At 37.8% G+C, this 20,153-nt stretch overlaps 1 protein-coding gene and 1 long non-coding RNA gene across 7 annotated transcripts in view; one reads left to right on the top strand and one right to left on the bottom strand.

Annotated features, from left to right (window-relative positions):
- Positions 1-20,153, bottom strand: part of FGF14 (fibroblast growth factor 14) — a 398,044-nt gene that overhangs the window by 140,216 nt on the left and 237,675 nt on the right. The window lies entirely within an intron of this gene.
- Positions 9,521-13,571, top strand: LOC130595425 (uncharacterized). Its single transcript, XR_008971319.1, has 3 exons — positions 9,521-9,635; positions 12,886-13,019; positions 13,423-13,571. It is a non-coding gene; the product is annotated as an uncharacterized LOC130595425 (long non-coding RNA).

Below are 20,153 nucleotides of genomic sequence, written 5' to 3' on the forward strand. Positions count from 1 at the left end.
AATTTATTGAAGGTTGCTGGTAATTTGGAGGACCGTAATTCAAGTGTCTGAATTCAATTTATGTACTAAGACACCTCCACTCCCACAAAACTGTCTCAAAAATGGTTATTCATATAACTACAAACTAATACTTGTGCAAGGCACACAGTTTGTACATATGGCGGGGGGATGTTGTTGGTAAGAAATAGTAACTTGCAGTTCTCTATTTAATTTTCTTGGGACACAAAGAGCTATAACTTTACAACTTGAAGGAGGTGAGAGAAATATAATCTATGGCTTACTCTGCAGGTTGGTAAGGGTTCAAAGTTAAAAAAAAATAAGCTAGAAAAACACGTGAACATAAAAGGTCATTTTTTTCATACGCGTATGAACATACTAAAACATGGGTGAGAAATTCTTTTCCATATAGTTTATGTGCATTCTGTGTTTATTGTAAGAGTAGTATGGTTATGCAAGGAGCTTTTTTAAGTTAGGTCAGTTTTACATGTTATCCTATGTTGTTACGGATATAATTCTCCTTATAAGTTGTTAACTTCTCAGAAGACAATGCACTGTGAAGCACTGTAATTTAAAATCCTTACCACCCTGAACACTTGATGCTGGTTGATTAAACTTTGATGAGCATTAGGAACAAAATTTATTAAACATACTAATATAGTTGACAGAATTTGGGTATCTATACTTTCACACTTTCTCCATCAAAAGCACTCAGCTTTCAGTCTCAACATTCACAATGCACTCAAGGAGACAAAGTCATACCTACTGAAACTGTTGACTACTTAGACCTTCTATGTATTCAGTATATTTTAATAGGTATGACTTTGGCTCCTTGAGTGTATTGTGTTAAGGTGAATCCCTTTAAATAAGATTAAAGTAAGTTTCCAGTATGTTGTTTGAAGAACTGCACGTATTTTAGCTTCACAGGTTTTGGTCCTGCTAAACTTCATGTATCTGAGTCGTAAGAAGAACTATTAAAACGTAATTAGAATATATGTAAGAATAAATTAATCTGCCATGCAAGGAAGTCCTACCTCAGGTTACTAGTTATGCAGAGAACTATCAACGTCACCATTACTAGACATAAGATCTAAGGAAGTATAAATGTCTATGCCCACTCAGAGCCAATGTGTTAGTGCAGTATTTGTTCTACATTGACTGGTGACATCTTTTACACATTATCTGGAATATGTCGGCAACTGGAAGGACTGAGTACCTCTGCACTAGTAAGGATTCAGCTTCATTCAGGGAACTGAATTAAATTGCCTTGTAGATGAGCAATAGGACAGAACCAAATAGTTATTGTCTTATTTAAAAATTACATAGTTCTTAAATTGCTTGGATTTGCTTTTGCTTTTTTTTGGCTTTGCTTTTCTTCTTCCCTTCCAATGCTAAATTGCAGTGATTATACTGCTGTAACAAGTCTCATGAATAATGCTGTGTCAAGGAAAATCCCTGTTTTAATTGCTTCAAGTTTAATTTTCAGTTTTATTGGCTAACTCTTCGTTCTTCAACAGGGAAAAGGAAAGTGAGTGGAGATTCTCATGCTATTTTTAACAATCAATATTTCAGAAACATAAGACACATAATTACATCTCCTAACTTTTAACACACCTCCTGTGACATCTTTCATGACTCTTCTTAGTTTTCATTCTGTCGTCCTCTGCTTCTCATACTCCTTTTGAGACCAGCTGAACAAAAAAAATTAGCTGAATTGACAGGAGAATCTGAAGAGCACACACATCATATGAGGCTCTCCAGGACAGCTCACCTAGGCCCAAACTTAACTCCCAAGTCTCTTTCAAACAACAGTTAGCAACAATGAAAGAAACCTGAAAAGTATCAAGATCACTTTCAGGGACAAATCCGTAAAAGTAATTAAAAATGAAATACATCGTGGATTCAGCAGAGACATACACATGTATGATTTTAACTTTAAAAATCAAATAGTCACCTTGAAGAGAGATTCTTAATTACCAGTGAGAGAAATACATAGCCATTTATTTTGTTCCCACTGAAGCTAATAGCAGATGTGCCACCAGAGTGCTTCAGACAAGGCTCTAGTGACACAAGCCAGAACCACGACTGTTATCAAAGAAAAACACCACCCCCCCCTCCCCCCCCAGTCTCTAGTCCACACAGATGCGCAGAGCAGTTTAAGATTTAGAGACCTAAAAACAGCAAGGAGAGCTTTTTCATTAATATGCACAGCTTAAAACAACATCTGTTGCAATTGCTTATCTAGCCACAGCAGGTCTTTTCTGTTTTTCCCATCTTCGGAAACATGCAACAGACTTCCCCTATTATTCTCCCAAGTAACTGAAAATCCCTGTAACGTGAGTCTGCTGAATTTTGTTCTGCAGCAACAAAAGGAACGCCATTCCTGAAAAATTTGCTTTCTACAGTGACCTTCCTCTGGGGTCAGTACAGTTGGCAGAGCATGATAACATGTCAGCTGTTACACCTGCTTGGTATAGTAGTAGGGCTTCCTACTCCCAGAACAGAAAAATAGTTATGGAGGTTGCAGTGAACTCACTTGCAGTCTCCTCATTGGAAACATCACAAATATTATCCTAAACACAAATTGATTTTTGCTGCACACGTTCCAGAATAAAACATGGCTTATAGAAAAGTAGCCATCAATATGAAAATTTCTTAAATGTAAGGAGAAAAGCCCTCAGATCTGTGGATAACAGTGATTTAGGGAATGTTTAGCAGCATACACATAGGGGATTGTTCCTTTCGTACACTTTAACATTACATCACAATATTTAATGTCTTACACAAGTAAAACTATATAGGCCAAGCTTATTGACTTTTTCTGAAGTCCCCCAAAATATTAATTTTAAATCTTTATATAAGGGTCTCTTGCTTTCCTCAGAACAGATATGAAAACATATGCAAATGTGAGAAAAAATGTGTTATATTTCTGGACTTTAACAAGGGAGGTGTTGGATTTTGTCATCTCACATAAACCCTGTAGAAAAAGCACGTTATATCCATTACAATAAAATGCTGAACAGAGAAGACAGGATGAGCAGAGACATACGTAAATTACTAGCTTGAGAAGCAGGAGGATGATTCCCTTCAAAATACATTCTATAATCCCGTAAGTATAGAAAGTGATTTTCACCAGTGACAGGAAGGACTGGAACATGACTGCCTGCGCACTTGCATGCACACACACACACACACGTGTCCACAATACCATTTTGTGGTGGAAGAAAGCATAAAAGGCACTCCCTAGCAAATAATTTAGAAAAAGGTAGTCTGCTATCATCTAACCTAAAATTTGGCAGCATAATTAATTTGGCAAGCAAACTTCTCAATAGTCATCTGTCTTTGTTTACAATTCTGCTGTTTTCAAATAACTTTTGTTTTGCAATCCATCTGATGTTATTTTGAAGACATTTGCAAGGAAAAAAAGAAAAAAGCCCTGAAACCTAAAATCCTGTTCTTTACTTTTTCTGGGTACTGCTCACCAGGGAAAGTTAAATCTCTGAAGGGAGAAAAAGTAGATATAGGACAATGCTAGCTAATGACTCATTCATCCATAGGGTAAGCCTTGATCTCCTCTGAGATCTCTTCATACAGGAATGTCCCTTCATTTGAGGTTCAGAAACAACTAATGATCTCTGAAAAAAGCCACATGAGGTGTTTCCCTCTTTCCAGTCAAACAGAAAATCCAGTGGATTGCCTACTGCTTCTATTGAATGGAGAAAATTTACGACAGATATAAACATCTTAGATAAAAAAGTGTGCTTTAGCTTCTTTTTACTTAATCTAGATAATAAGACGTGATAATTCAGTTTGCATTAGGACAGGAAGTGTCTTTTCCTTTTTTCTCCTTTTCTTCTAAATCTTTCTTTCACTATTTTCTTTGCAACAAATGCAAAAAAAAAAAAAAATCAAAACAAAGAGCCACCCCAAAAAAACCCCAAAAAACAAAATAACCCGCCCCGCCCAAAAACAAAACCCACCAGAAAAACATTGATTAACTTTTTAGATACCAGGTTTTTATTCCTCTTCTCTTTTGACAGTCTACTTCATCTCTAGTTTCATCATTACCTGCGGCAACTGCTATATCAAGCTGCATATTTCCATTTTATTTCCTCCCCAATAGAAACATTAATTTATTCTATGCTTCATTTATATGTTAAAAAAAAATCTAGCAAAGCAAGCAACAAATGCTTTGGCCTAAAAAAAAAATAAAAATTAAGAACTTCTACTTGCATAGATTAGAAAACCAAGACAAAGTTCATAGACTTTTTCTACATTTTTCTTTATTTTGAAGATGTGACAGTTAGAATGTAATGAATACTATAATTATTTTCGAGTCCTGAAAAAATATTGCAATACCTGCTCATATTACTGTTCTGATATTCCTGGCTATTAGTTCAAATACTACCATTTATTATTAGCAGTAATAGCATGAATACTCCTGACATAGTGACCTGATTTTGTAACACAGTTCTACAAGCTTAAATTATTAAATATCTCACAGTCAAAACTTAACTCATCAAAACCTTTCAACAGAATCTTGGTTTAATGTGCAGTGCAGTTATCTGATTTGCCAGCAGTGGACACTGTTACTCTAGTTATCCACAGATACATTGACTGGAGAATAACTTGCAACACATACTGGTAAATTTTTCTTTTATTACTTGAACTGCTGGGAGAACTTGGGGTTATTTGTATCAGACAAACGCTGAGTAAAATTGAATGGTAGAAATATTTTTCAACATCTGTGTGATAGCAGATAGTCCCTTTCTTTAAAAATACTCTTATTTTAAAATAGCTTTATGAAAAACAGAGACTTATTCACATGGGACTGCTTTTTTTTTTTTGATGGTCACTTCAAGTCATAAAAGAGGTGTTCTGATGCAAAAAATGAAATTATTTTTGTTCCTCTTTTTCACAGAATGATGGCTATGGCAATAAACTGTACATCTTTTGCCATGCTTCTATAAAAATTTCAAATAATGAAATCAGCAAGGTAAAAAATTCTAAACAGGCTATTTACTTCAGTAGCCTGTACACTTTGTTGAATAATATAATTGATCATCATTTTCAAAGGACATGTTTTACTCACTAATACTTTTACAGGCACTTTGAAGCTAAGCTGAAGTGTAAATTTTTGGTTAGGAGAAAAAAACAGATAGCTATAAGACCAACACAGAGAGCTACAAAAGGATTATCTAGGAAGAGAGTTTCCATTAATCTTAGAAACAGAAACAAAATATAAGCATTTAAGAAAAGCAATGCACAGGTTTAATCACAGATAATAAATATTAACTTCTTAGACAAAGCTACAAGAGTTACAGCAATCACCTTCTAATCTCATTAAGCTCCCCATTAAATTCCCATCAGTCTAATACTATTATATAAATGCCGTTTTCATGCAAGAATGCATAGTATCTTAGTTGCATAATGCTTTGTTGTCTGGCTAACACAGCTGAAAACTTACAAATGGGACCTAACATGTACTGTTGCAAATACACGTACACAGGACACCCAAGAGGTCTATCAGCTATGCTTTTTGTCATGTGAAAAGTCAGTTGCAGGCTGGTTTGTTTTGTTTTTTGTTTTTTCTTTCTCTCTTTGCTGTTCACCTTAATTAGTAAATTACTACTTATGGTGCAGTCTGGCCATGCAGAGCTGGCAAAGTTGCAGGTGAAGCGAGGAGAGGGTCATGCCTTCATCAGGGGTAGGATAGTCACAGATTAACGTAAGACTTGTGAAATTGCTCCCCAAGAGCTGGGAACTTTGGAAAAGTTGGTGTGAGGTCTAGCTTCTAGCTGTCTGTATTTCAGCATTTGAGAGCCTTGAGCATCCACTGAGTCAATTATTCCTGTTCACAGCCTCTTATTATCTGGATAAAAGTGACTTAGAAGCCATCAGTGAGTGCATGAATCCAGTCAAAGCAGAACAGTTGGACTAGACTGAGAGACTGCTGAAACCACATTCCAGCCAAAACAGCTCTTAGACCTGCTCAGCCTTGAACACAGGTAGGCAGAGCACTTTTCCTTCGCAAATATTGTTTATACCAAGCCACCCACCTTGAAACTGAACTTGCTACTGGTGTACAGCATTGCTATTCAGGCTCAATGCTTTGGGAATCATTAGTTACCAGAAGTCTCCAAGTATCCCTTGTATTGCCCTTCAGGTAAGTCTCATGTTCTAAAAAAACAAAACCAAAACCAAAAACCAAATACAAATTTTTCACCGAGTCTCAAAGATATTTGACTTATTTTCAGACTTCAGTTTAAGCACTACAGAGACTGGCTTTAGCTACAGATGTAGGGAGGAAGAGCTAAATTAATACCAGGAAACAGCTTGATGAGTGGAAGCTCTCTTTGATGCAATCCAAACTGTGCTCTGTAAATAACAAGTGAGTGGTTCTGGCTATGCTAGGCTGATAAGGAAGAACAGAAGTCATTAGAAATGGAATATACTGGCAGCCAAACTGCTGTGAACCGTAGCTCTTTGACTAATATTCCTTCTCTAGAGATGAAGCAATTCTTTCTAGGCCTTAAAGACTCAAGCATAAACAACCTACACATCATCATTTATTAGGGGAAAAAAAATTGTTTAGCATTCAGTTTTACTCATGAGGAATGAGGTACTGTACCATGCTGTAGTATCACTCATATAAGTAAGGTTTTAATGGTTTTGTTTATGGTTGTGTTGCGTAATAATGCCTTGATACTACTCACGTTTTTAAATTGACTGCCACAACCTTGGGTACAGGTAGGTCAACTTCCCCTAGAAATCAATTTTTATTATTTTTAATCTCCTAATTAAAAACAAACAAATAAACAAAAAAAAACCCAAACAACAAAACAAACAGCTGTCTCTCAGTATGTTGTACAATAGCTCTTCAGTATCATTTCATTTGAAAAACAGCATCTTGCAGATCAGCTTTCTCATTATTTCAAGATTTGGCCCACACCTAAAGGAATTTGCCTGCTTAACACTGATGAAGGGAAAACAAAGATAAAGCACTATGATCTGAAATAAAGATATTTTATAATTTCCATTATCTGTTACCATAATCTGCAAATCCCTTTGTAGTTTTATGCAAGTTTTTGCAAACATGTAAAAAATATGTTTATAAATATCAAGCAATGAAACTCCTATTTATTAAAAATATGAATTTTCTAAATTGAAAGCATGTAAATGATTAATTAATTTACTAAAACCTGTCTCTTTTTTTAGTGTACACTAGTTTAGGTTAAAAGGGACCTCTGGAAGTCCCTTTACAAGAGATTTTGTGAATCAAAAATCTGTGCATGCAGACCTGTATCTAAACAGCAAATAGCTATTTCTAAATCTGCTTTTTTATTGCTTTTTTTTTTTTTCCAAGACAGAAGAACACATCTGGTTTACAACAGGATCTTTTAATTGAAAATGTGTGCAAAAGGATTAAACATATTTTATTTGATAAGCTTTCACAGCATGATTTATTTCTGAAAATACTTATGATCAGAAGACAGCACATTTAAAAATGTGGTGCTGTTGCCAAGTTAAACCTTGATTGTGTCTTACATGCTTCACATGACATTTTCTGAAGCATATGATTTTCTGAAGCACAGACAACTTTATAACATACTTCCAGTGCCTAAAGGGTCTACAAGGAATCTGGAGAGGGACTTTTTACAAGGCCATGTAGCGATCAGAGAAGGGGGAATGGTTTTAAACTGAAAGAGGGGATATTTAGATTAGACATTAGGGAGAAGTTCTTTACTGTGAGAGTAGTGAGACAGTGGAACAAGTTGCTCAAAGAAGTGGTAAATGCTCCATCCCTGGCAATGTTCAAGGCTAGGTTGGATGTAGCCTTGGGCAACATGGCCTAGGGTGAGGCGTCCCTGCCCATGGCAGGGGGGTTGGAACTAGATGATCCCTTCCAACCCAAAGCATTCTGTGATTCTAAGATCTTAAGATCCTTTCCAACCCTAGCCATTCTATGATTCTATGATTCTATAATAGTATAATTTCTAAGGAAAGATACAGAGACTGTGTCTCTTTTTGATCTGCTCCAAATAAAAACTCAGACCTTTTGTTCTCATACAAAACCTAGAAATCAGTGGATTTGATGGACAGATCCCATTCATGACAAAGTTGCCTTGATATGAATTGTCACAATTTCAGTTAACAGGGACCTTCACAGTGTTATTCAACACCGTGTAGCAGAGGCATTTGCCCAACACAGATTTTGAGCATGGGAGACCCCTCTTTTTTTCTACTGGCTCTAAAGGCAGTTGTTAGGTTTAGATTCAAAAGCCTAATTCTGCCTGTCTGTAATGCACCTCTAATGCTTAAAACAATCTAAAGTATTTAAGTTCCTATAGGGTTTTATACCAACAAAAAAAGTTTAAGATAAGCTTTTTTAAAAAGGAAAATTTTGAAGGTATCTGAAAGTTATTAATTTTCAGTAGTTAATAACTCATTGTTTGAACTAGGCTTTCTGTATTGCAGCATCAGCTGAAATATCCTGGATTTTCTTTTTTTCATGTTTATAATGCTCACTCTCATCAGAAATCTTCAGGCTATTTAAATTTTCTCAGAAGAGCCAACAAGACTGCTAATTAGAAGATTATGTGAAACAGTTCTAGTGTGAGGCATTCAAACATTCTAAATCATCAAAGATTACTGACTTTCCCATATTCAGTTATAACTGCTCAAACTTTAATATTTGGTAATGTAGCTCTGATCATTTCTCCTGGTTATTCAGTGATGCCTGAACACATCCCAAGACAGAATTCCTTTCCTCACTATGCCTAATGAATATTCTGACATATCACCAAAACCTAGTCTGCATGTACCTTGTTACATACAGGGGCTCCTATTGTGACCTCATCGCTGAAATGAAAAAATAAGTTTTATTATCTAGCTAACAGAAATTAATAGTTGCGTTGGCATCTCTTCTCACTGTATTAATAGCTGGCTATCTCTTCTGCTATTTCTCTGCAGAAAAGTGGTGAGATGGGGGATTTGGGTGGGAGTGGGGAAGGGAAGTGAGAGTGTTACATGAAAATCTGTTGCAAAGCCCTCATTGCTTGCAAGACATTTTCTGAGATCAGCCTCTTTCATACACTCAATCTAAAAGGATGTTTCCAATTTAAAACCTATTGTATTAAAATACTACATAATTTGTTGGCCTTTACCATGTGCTTAATGCTAATTTTGTTCACTGAACTAAGACTACTAAAAAAACCTACTTGGTGCCATAAAACTAAAAATTATACCTATTTGTTGACACAGAAGAAACGAATACATTCCTTGTAATCCTCAGAACATTTTGATATTCCCTTGGGAGAATGAATTTTAATTTAAAGGCAAGCTAAAGCTACTGCCCCGTTCTGGGTAGCTCTGTTCCATATGAACACAAAAGTGTAAGCAAAAACACCTCTCTATTTTTACAAGATCTCCTTGTGGATACTCAGCTTTCATGGCTTCTCCTAAACATATATCTTCTTTTCTTTTCTAGATCTCTGTCTCTCTTCCTCTGGGTGCAAGAGAGATACCACAGAAGCAGTTTTGCTCTGCTGAAGGGCAGGTTAAGACCAGAATCAGAGACGTCACAAGGCAGGGTGAAGCTGATTTGCCTCTGAGTGCCCGCGTTGTGCCAAACTGCAGTCAGTTATGCTGCCATTTTTGTGTTGAATCATAGAATTGTTTAGGTTGGAAAAGACCACTAAGATCATTGAATTGGAGGAAACAGAAGAGGGAATATTGGTTGGTTTAGCCTGGTCATCTTGTCTTTATGTTTAAAAGTTTATAAAAGTCGTAATTTTCCACAGATATGTTAGAAAGTTATTAAAATGAAAAGTGAAGAAAGCAATTAAAATTCAGTAGCTACATGTATTTTAGCTAAATAATTCCTTGTGGAATCAATTATATTCAAATCTTGCTAGGGTCATTTTCAGTAGAACATCTAGAGATGCTAGATTCATTATAAAAAGGTCTTCAGGATTAAGGGACAATGCTCATAATTTTTATTTTATTTTATTTTTACCAGCCTGAGCATTATGAATGATATAAGACCTTTGAGGATTATTATGCACTTATTTGATTAGGTAATACTTTATTAATATCCTGAGCTATTACTCTTTGTGAATCACATGACATCAGACACACTTCCAGTACTTAACAGTGGCAAAAATCATCTGCCTCCAAATTTCTGCTCTCTCTTACTTCCCCTTTACCCACAATCCTTGCTTCCCCCTTCAATGCTCTATATGCTGTAAATTATTCATCCATCTTTTAAGGGATTTTACAGTAAACAGTCACTGGGCATGGTAAAGAACTGCCCTAGCAATAGGAACTGAAAGCCAGGAAACCCCTCTTTCACTGGAAAATGTTTGATACAAAGCTACTGACATGCCCGCTACTCCCCTCTCTCAGTATTTGCTGCACAGTGCTACAGCCTGAACAGAAAGAACAGTGTCCATTCTCATTGCCCGGTCTGTAAAACAGAATTCCAAAACCCCTCCTGTCTGCAAAGGATGTGTAGCGAAGATCTCTCATTATATCTATGGTCCCAAGGAAGTCAGTATATAACTGGGGAGTCTATATTGAAAAGTGATAATCATTTTGAACTGTGTTAGATGTGCACTGTGACGGGAAAAGTTAACTGAGCTCCAATATTTAAAGCAAAAAAGGGAATTTTGGGCCTAGTGTCAAGAGAGGGCTTTGGCTGCAAATACCAGGTGGACAAATACGAACAATCCTAGAGCAGTTTATAGCGTAATTGCAGAGAAGAATTAAAAGTCCTTTTTGTTAGTAAGGGCAAGGAATTACAGATTAAACAAATTTTATTCACAAATGAATGCTTTTGCTTGACAAGAAAACTGTCTTTACAGCCTAATGACAGTAAATTTTCACATTTAGAAGTCACGTGAAAAACATGGGTATTTTCATTCTTATGAACAAACAAAAAATTGTTAAGAGAAAAAAATACTTAAAAAGAACTAATGCTCACAGGTGGCAACATTAGAACACTTTAGAGGTGGAGTTGACACTGCTTTAAAATTCATTTTAAGGTAGCTATACAAAAATAAAGGCATCACATTTTACCAGTTGTTTCTGAAAAGCTCAACTATCCATGCTGCCTATAAAAAGTTAGCAATACCAGGCACAGTTCTGGATATACTAAAGTAACTATCAACAGGATTTTTGGCCAGAAAACAAACTGACTTCCAGCATTATTCTCCTGTTGTTTCTGAAAGATGCTGTTTCTTAGGTTCATATGAAATTTTGTCTGAATGCAGAGTACAATATGTTAGCATGCAAAAGGCTAGCATCCTAGTTAACAGAAAACAGGCAAATCCTTTTTTTCTGACATAGCCTTGAAATGAAAGGTGTAAATTCAAGTAATACTGTCTGCTGCCTGTGTTACAAGCCATTTTAATGAGGAAAGTTCACAGCAGGTTACTTAGCCATTAACAAAATACAACAGCTACAAATTAAAAGGTTGACAGGCAATTTGGAAACACCTAGCCATTCCCCACTTCTTACATATAATGGTGCAGTAGAAGCAAAATTAATTGCTGTGTTGATGTCAGTAGGATGCACAAAAGAAATGTAAATGATTAGTCAATGAATGCTCCCTCCAAGACATTCTGCTGCACAGACAGCTTCTCCCATCTTGAGTACCTTTTCCTCAACTTTGAAAGTCTGGAAGGGGCAATAATTATGGCCCAGTAATGAATAGCCAGGAATAGGAATCCATCAACAGATGGAAGTCATTAGAGGCATGGCAACATAATTTGCCAGTCATGGAAGACATCTCCACTTTCTGTGGAGATAAAAGGTCTTAGCCAAGAGTATGTTTTGCACTTGCTCTGTGCCTATCTAGATAGATATTCAGGGTCCTGACCAAGGTGCAATTTCATCTTACATTGATCTAACCACAAGACTCCAGCTCCTTCAGTTGGTCATTGCTTCCCTTTTCCAATGACCAGCAGTTTTAGGGGGAGTCAGAGCAGCTCACTGATCCAACAGAAAAAATAGTGATAGTTTTAGCAGATTAATCTGCTGGATCATCTCGCTGATCCTGCTTGACCTGTAGCCACAGTGATGGAAGACAGAGAAGAGGAATGTGAGGCAACAAAGAACACAAGACTTCCCAGATGAATGGCTTTATAAAAGCTTGATATATTTTACTAAAATATCTAGTTCTCTGTAAGAGATGGTCACCTTGAATACTTGAACTCTGAAGTTTGCATATTAGTCTGGGAACTGCTAGTACAGAAGGTGTTATCGGTACTGGGAGCCTATGACTGTAATATTCTATCACAAGGACTTAATAAATATTTTAAAGAATTAAGTGACATTTTTTATATCAATGGAAACCTACTTTTCCTTAAGAAAGGTTCCCAAAACTCTTCTTAAAGAGATAGTATCACATAGCACAAAATGAGGCTATTTCAAAGGCAGTACCATGGGCATAATTTAAAGACTTCTAAATTGAGAGAAAGAAGATGTTATGGACTCAATGCCCATTGTAATAGGTTCTGTTGCTCAACATTGTGTGCATTTCTAGATCAGCTACTATGTTCCTTTCAGAAAGTAAAGCTGAAAAAGTTAAAGCAAATTATACTTATTCACCTAGTATATGCTCTCACCTTTCTGAGAAGATACAGACTCATCTGACTCAAGTCTCAGTTCTGATTTCTGAAGTACAAGGCTTGTAATGATAGAACCCATGCTCTGGAATTCATTGATACTTGGCACAAGAACTATAATCATTCCACAGGACAAGTCCTGTGAAGATCTGTGGTACTGTGGTCCTATTTTTGCTCTCTTGCGTAGCAACTGACTGCTTTATTAAGTTAGGAGTGCATTCAGACCATTTATAGTTTCCTCTCTAATGCTTCTTTTCAGGTTATTTTATGACTGAGATCAGCAGGCACCTGTGAAGACCTATCCTATTCCCAGAAAGGGGAAAAAAACTATGAGCAGTGAATTAAAGACATGAAGAACTACAGGGGCCGGTGACCTATAGTTCTGATTAATATGTAAGTCCTCTCCCATCATCAAGTAATAGCAATATTTAGAAGAAGCCACAATGTACTCAAGACCTAATTAGCCATGGAAACAGAAGCAATAATCAGATCAAATTATCCTTCCACTCTTTCTTAAAAGAAGATGTTATTGGACAAGTAAATAAGAATGACAGGTTCAGTGAGTCCATCTAAGCAACCTATGGAAGAAAACCTTGGTTATAAACTGGAAAGAATGCTTACACGTGAACATTGTTGTGAGTTACTCACTGACCTGTTTTCCCAATTATTTCAAATATACAGATTCAATGATTAGGTTGTGTGAGACACATATAAACTGCATATTTATATTTGTTATGATGATGAAAACCTGCTTAGTGCCAGCCCACTTCATAACAAGTACTTCTTTTTATTACAGCAATAGCACTGATGAAGTGAGTTCTCATGGGAATCAATAGCAAAATGTCAATGGTTTTGATAGATCAGACCCAAAATAAGCTGCCAATTACAGTACTCCAAATATGTTTTGAATGCATGTAAAAATGTTTATCTCTACTGGGACAGTGAGGGGAGAGCTGCTTGTTATTTCATGTTGCAAATGTATTTGTGCAGCAAGAAATATAAGAAAAACATAATGAAATATTTTACTATTCATAGTTTCTGCTCTTTTATTGTAATGGGTCAGAGCACATTAAGTAGTAAGTTTAATGAAAACTTAGAAGTTTATGTCCAAAAATGATGAATGCTGAAATAACTGTCCTATATAAGAAATGACCTCAATGATGAGAAGATTTATGGTATCTTTTTCCAAAAGACAGTGTCTGTTTAAACCCTTAGGCCTACCATCCTCCTCCCCAGCCTGGTATGGGGCTGAATTTGAATCCATGCTGAATTTGTATCCATGTACATATCCAAGTAGCATGGATAAAAGTAGGGAAAAATGGAACATAGGGGGCAAAACCTAAGGAAGAAAGAAGAGATAAGCAATAGCTACTCAAAACCATGAAGTTTCCCAGTGATGGACAAAAAGTATATAGAATAATTCAGAAAGGAGATTTGCAAAGATAAGTTAATATAGATGTCACCCTCAAGAAGAAAGTTCTTTATTATCTTATTCTTTTCAATTAATGCCAAAGTTTCTCATTTGCTATAGCCTTTATATATTATATATATTTATATATAAAGGAAACTTTTTCTTTTAAGATATTTGACAGTTTTTAAATATTTTGAGTCCAACTACTGGTTAAAGAATATCTACTCTGGCTGAAGCATAGTTGAAAGCGTTTGAACTTCCTAATGTCAGCTCAAATTTGATTTACACAATCAAATTAACTTGTCAATCGGGGAGGGGGGCATCATTCCATCCCAACACACCCAGTCAGTTGCCAGAACCTATAATAAATGCTCGGAGCAATGTAGATATATCCCAGCCGCTCCAGCCAGTGAGCCGGCTTCATTTGGAGCTCAGCTCAGATGCCTCTATACAAATGCCCGTAGCATGGGTAACAAACAAGAGGAATTAGAGATGTGTGCACGTCTACGGGGGTATGATATAATAGGCATCACAGAAACATAGTGGGATGACTGCTATGACTGGAGTCTTGGAATGGAAGGTTACAGGCTTTTTAGGAAAGACAGGCCCAGCAGACAGGGAGGGGGAGTTGCCCTATATGTTAGGGATAGGCTGGAGAGTATGGAACTCTGTCTGGGGACAGGAGAGCAGTCCACATAGAGTTTGTGGGTCAGGGTTAAAGGGAGAACAGCTCTGGGAGACATTACCGTGGGGATCTGTTACAGACCGCCTGATCAAGGAGAACCTGCAGATGAAGCACTCCATAGACAGATAGGAAAAGCCTCACGCTCAGAGGCCCTTGTTCTCATGGGTGACTTCAACCACCCTGACATCTGTTGGAAGGACGGTAAGGCCCGGCACAAGCAATCCAGGAGGTTCCTCGATTGTGTGGAAGACAACTTCCTTGTGCAAGTAATAGAGGAGCTGACAAGGAGAGGTGCCATGCTTGACCTCGTGCTCACCAACAGGGAAGGGCTGGTTGGAAATGTGACGCTCCAGGGCAGCCTTAGATGCAGCAATCATGAGATGCTCGAATTTGAGATCCTCAGGACAGTGAGAAGAGCGTGCAGCAAGCTCACTGCCCTGGACTTCAAAAGAGCAGACTTTGGCCTCTTCAGGAACCTGCTTCGGAAGGTTCCATGGGATACAGCCCTAGAGGGCAGAGGGGCCCAAGGCTGTTGGTTGATATTCAAGGATCACCTGCTGCAAGCTCAGGAGTGTTGCATCCCAACCAGAAGGAAGTGCAGCAGGAGGGCCAGGAGACCTCCTTGGATGGATAAGGAGATCCTGAGGAAAATTCAATTGAAAAAAGAGGCTTATAATAAGTGGAAGCAAGGACAGGTGGCATGGGAAGAGTACAGGGATGTTGTCTGAGAAGCTAGGGACCAGGTTAGGAAAGCTAAGGCCCAGTTAGAATTAAACTTAGCTAGAGGTATTAAGGATAACAGGAAGGGATTCTACAGGTACATAGCAAATAAAAAACAGACTAGGGAGAATGTAGGCCCCCTCAGGAAGCTCTCGGGAGAACTTGTTACACAGGATTTGGAGAAGGCTGAGGTTCTGAATGACTTCTTTGCCTCGATCTTCACTGCCAAAGGCTTTGGCCAAACCACCCAAGTCTTGGAAGGCACATGCAGGGACTGTGAGAATGAAGACCTTGCGCCCACTGTAGGAGAGGAACTGGTTCAAGACCATCTTAAAAATCTGAACATGCACAAGTCCGTGGGTCCTGATGAGATCCATCCACGGGTCCTGAAGGAGCTGGCAAATGAAGTTGCGAAGCCACTGGCCATCATATTTGAAAAATCATGGCAGTCAGGTGAAGTTCCTGACAACTGGAAAAAGGGAAATATAACCCCCATTTTCAAGAAAATCTTGGAGCAGATTCTCCTGGAAGGCATGCTAAGGCACATGAAAGACAACAAGGTGCTTGGTGACAGCCAGCATGGCTTCACTAAGGGGAAATCCTGCCTGACCAATTTGATGGCCTTCTATGATGGGGCTACAGAACTGATGGACAGGGGTAGAACAGATGAAGTCATCTACCTGGACTTGTGTAAAGCGTTTGACACTGTCCCACATGACATCCTTGGCTCTAAATTGGAGAGGCATCAATTTGATGGATGGACCACTCGGTGGATAAAGAACTGGCTGGATGGCCACACACAAAGAGTTGTGGTCAATGGCTCAATGTCCGACTGGAGACCAGTAACGAGTGGTGTCCCTCAGGGATCGGTGTTGGGACCGGTTTTGTTTAACATCTTTGTCGCTGATGTGGACAGTGGGATTGAGTGCGCCCTCAGCAAGTTTGCCAATGACACCAAGCTGTGTGGTTCAGTTGATACACTGGAGGGAAGGAATGCCATCCAGAGGGACCTTGACACACTTGTGAGGTGGGCTGATGCCAACCTCATGAGGTTTAACCATGCCAAGTGCAAGGTCCTACACCTGGGTCGGAGCAATCCCAGGCACAGCTACAGGTTGGGCAGAGAAGAGATTCAGAGCAGCCCTGCGGAGAAAGACTTGGGGGTGTTGGTTGACGAGAAAATGAACATGAGCCGGCTTCAGTGTGTGCTTGCAGCCCAGAAAGCCAACTGCATTCTGGGCTGCATCAAAAGGAGCGTGACCAGCAGGTCGAAGGAGGTGATCCTGCCCCTCTACTCTGCTCTCATAAGACCTCACCTGGAGTATTGTGTGCAGTTCTGGTGTCCTCAACATAAATAGGACATCTGAACTAGTCCAGAGAAGGGCCACGAGGATGATCGGGGGACTGGAGCTATACTGGAGTATGAAGATGGGCTGAGAAAGTTGGGGCTGTTCAGGCTGGAGAAGAGAAAGCTGCGTGGAGACCTCATAGCAGCCTTCCAGTGTCTGAAGGGGGCCTATAGGGATGCTGGAGAGGGACATTTCATTAGAGACTGTAGTGACAGGACAAGGGGTAACGGGTTCAAACTTAAACAGGGGAAGTTTAAGTTGAATATAAGGAGGAAATTCTTTCCTGTGAGGGTGGTGAGGCACTGGAATAGGTGACGATTTAGTGTGAGGTGTCCCTTCCCATGTCAGGGGGGTTGGAACTAGATGATCTTAAGGTCCTTTCCAACCCTAATGATTCTATGATTCTATAATGACTTCATACACACTGGTCACTGTGTTCGAATACCTTGCCTTTTAGCTCTCCCTCAATGTCTTATACTATAAACACGTATATACACACATAGGAGGTATGAACACATAGCAGGTATACACACATAACAAGAATCTGCTGTTTAATACTTATTGTGAATAGCATTAAATAAATCATATCAGGAAGTTTTTCTTTCAACTTGTATGCAGAGAACTTGAAAATGAATTATGGACTCTAATACGCAGATGATAGTGAGGTTAACCATTAAGTGAGTGCTTTTGTATTTCCAAAATGAAGGAGAGAGAAGCAGAGAGAAATCAAGTCACAGTTATACATGTAGTAATTAAACCGGTGAGAAACACTTGTTGGGCTACTGAACATTTGGCTCAAAAGTTTGGCATTAGCAAATAAGCAATTAGCCAGTACTAACCGTTTCCTATTTTACATACTGGGTGGGTTTTAAACATTGGAAATTTAATATGCAGATTTAAAATTTTGCAATGCATCTTTCAAGAATGTTTCTGAATATATGATAGTTTGGGGTTATTTATTAATGGATGGTTCCTTTTTGAGTTGCTTATAAAAATAACTGTTTATTGAAGTCATATATTTATGAGACATTAAAGCACACAACATTGAAATAAACATTAGAAGTTATGATCAGGAAAAAATATTTCCTTCTGTAAGAAATGATAGCTAAGAATGGTTATGGTAAGTTTAACATCAAAACAAATGTAGTAAAACCACAATATTCTGTATTGCGTAAGAAATTGCTCAAAGAACATTTTTAGGGGAGGGGACGAAGAAAGAATATGTTTTTTGAATGTCTACTTCACTTATATCCTGTAAACAAGTATGTGGGAAAATTAAATTTTTCTGGAACTTAAAAGCAAATACAATTCAAGTCCTAAAAAGCCGGAGGAAAAAACCTGCATTTTTTTGGCAAAAGTCAGTCTGCCAGTATATTCAGTCATCACATAGCATCACTTCACCATTTTGTGGAACCTTGCAATAGATAGTATCATGCAAAACAATTATACTAGCCCAAACTGCCCTTCCAAAGGTAAGCAAAGAAATCAGAAACAGAAGTAGGTGAATTAGTTTGTTTAGGAAGGGAGGTAAAAAACAGAATGCATGATTTCTTAAAGAATGTTATTAACTAACCCACTGTTTTGCTGAAATGCATCATTTTGGTACACCAACAGCTATGAAAACAGTTATTATGTTTGGTGTGTTTTCCATGTCAGAATCCTTTGCTAGAGATTCTTTAAATGCATGAACTACTTTGCTTCAGCCATTAAACAATATTTTAGTTGAAGATTAGGTTAATGGAAAGTTTGAAACTTAAAACCAAATTAATTTTGATTTATCAAAGTCGAAAAAATGTCCTTCTAAAAAAGAAGAAAAATTAGAAGTTTCTGTCTTGTCTCCGGGATGAGACTTTGCACTTCTTTGCACACTCTTAAACTAAAGTTACTCTACGGGAAGTTACCATTAGGCTAGTTGTAACAAGTTCATTAACAGAAGCAGCAAAATGTTGCTGTGGCTCAAATACCATCAGAACCACCAACTCCAGTCTTTGATGTATTATAGAACCGGTAGCTACAACGGCAGACACACACAAGCGCACAAAACTCATTTAAATCCAAAGGAATAGTTTTTTTTTCCTGTTTGTCATAAGAATGTGTTTTTTTTAAACTGGATGCTCGTAGATGAACTTCCTTTGAAAAACAGACTGTTGGACAGAAATCATATGCAGTTTGCTCAGGTCAATAGTTTCTAAAGGAAATTTTCAAAGAAACCCTCCAGCTTCTCAATCACAACAAGAAAATTGCTTCAATAGCAAATGCGCATGTATTTATCACCTCAACTTTCAACCTCTCAACCTAGGCCAAGCCTTTCAAAGGCAGGCTCTTAACTCCAGAGGTAATGCTTTTAGGATTACAACCTACCTACCTCAAACACTTGCAAAGGCTGATAATCTTAATTTTTGGAAGGCCAAACCAAAATCCTTGCCCAAGGTTATGTCAGGCATGTTACAAGACAGCAAAAGACACTGAGCCCATTTTCATCTGTTGTACCCAGACAAATTCCCAGTGCTTGTTACAGTAAAACATACATATATTAGTAGTCAACAGAATATACAGCATTCCTAAAATAACTTTATGTTTTGAAAAGAAGAGAATGGTAAAAATAACAAGTTTTGACGAATATACCTGTAATACCTGATACTGAGAGGAACATTTGCCAATGGAAATTGCCTCAAAAGGAAGATGTAAAGATACCTTTTCAAAAACCTAAGCTCAGTAAAAATGTTATGAAATATTTATTTAAAGCAGATATCTTTAAATAAGTATGTCCTCCCTTTTCATTGTCCAGTTCCATAATGCTAATGGTTGAGAATTGGGAAGTGAATAAAGTTAAATAAAGAAGCCCAAAAATAAAAATAAAAATAAAAAACAAACAAACAACAAATCTGGAAAAATTATTTTTTTTAACAGTGGCATACACATGGTGGAAACTATATTTAGATTGGCTGCGATCCTACACATCCCATTAATTTTGGCTTTCAAACCCAGAAATGCTGATTGGAACAATCTCAGCACAGTGGGGTCCTGGCCCAAGATACCAAGGTTTAGAGGAAAGAGTAACCATGCGTAAATATTCACACATCTAAAGCAGACAAGAAGCAGTACAATAATTCATAAAAAGTTCTACAGATCCATTCTCCTCTGTTCCTCATTTGCCTCCCTTAAATGTATCTGCATGAAGATCAGATACTTGTCCTTAAACACACGTGTCTAACGGGGCACAAACAAAGCTTATACAAGCCACTACAGGACAGACATTTGTAAGAGAAACACTAAGGTTAGTATGAATTAAACAAATGGAAGTCCGTGTTTGCAGGGAAGGGGAGGAGGAAAACAATGCACAGGTATGTGAGGAAGCAAGC

The sequence above is a fragment of the Pezoporus wallicus genome, unplaced genomic scaffold, assembly GCF_028554395.1.
Source record: "Pezoporus wallicus isolate ANWC-B61680 ecotype Strahan unplaced genomic scaffold, APGP_CSIRO_Pwel_v1 contig_6520, whole genome shotgun sequence".
NCBI lineage: Eukaryota > Metazoa > Chordata > Aves > Psittaciformes > Psittacidae > Pezoporus > Pezoporus wallicus.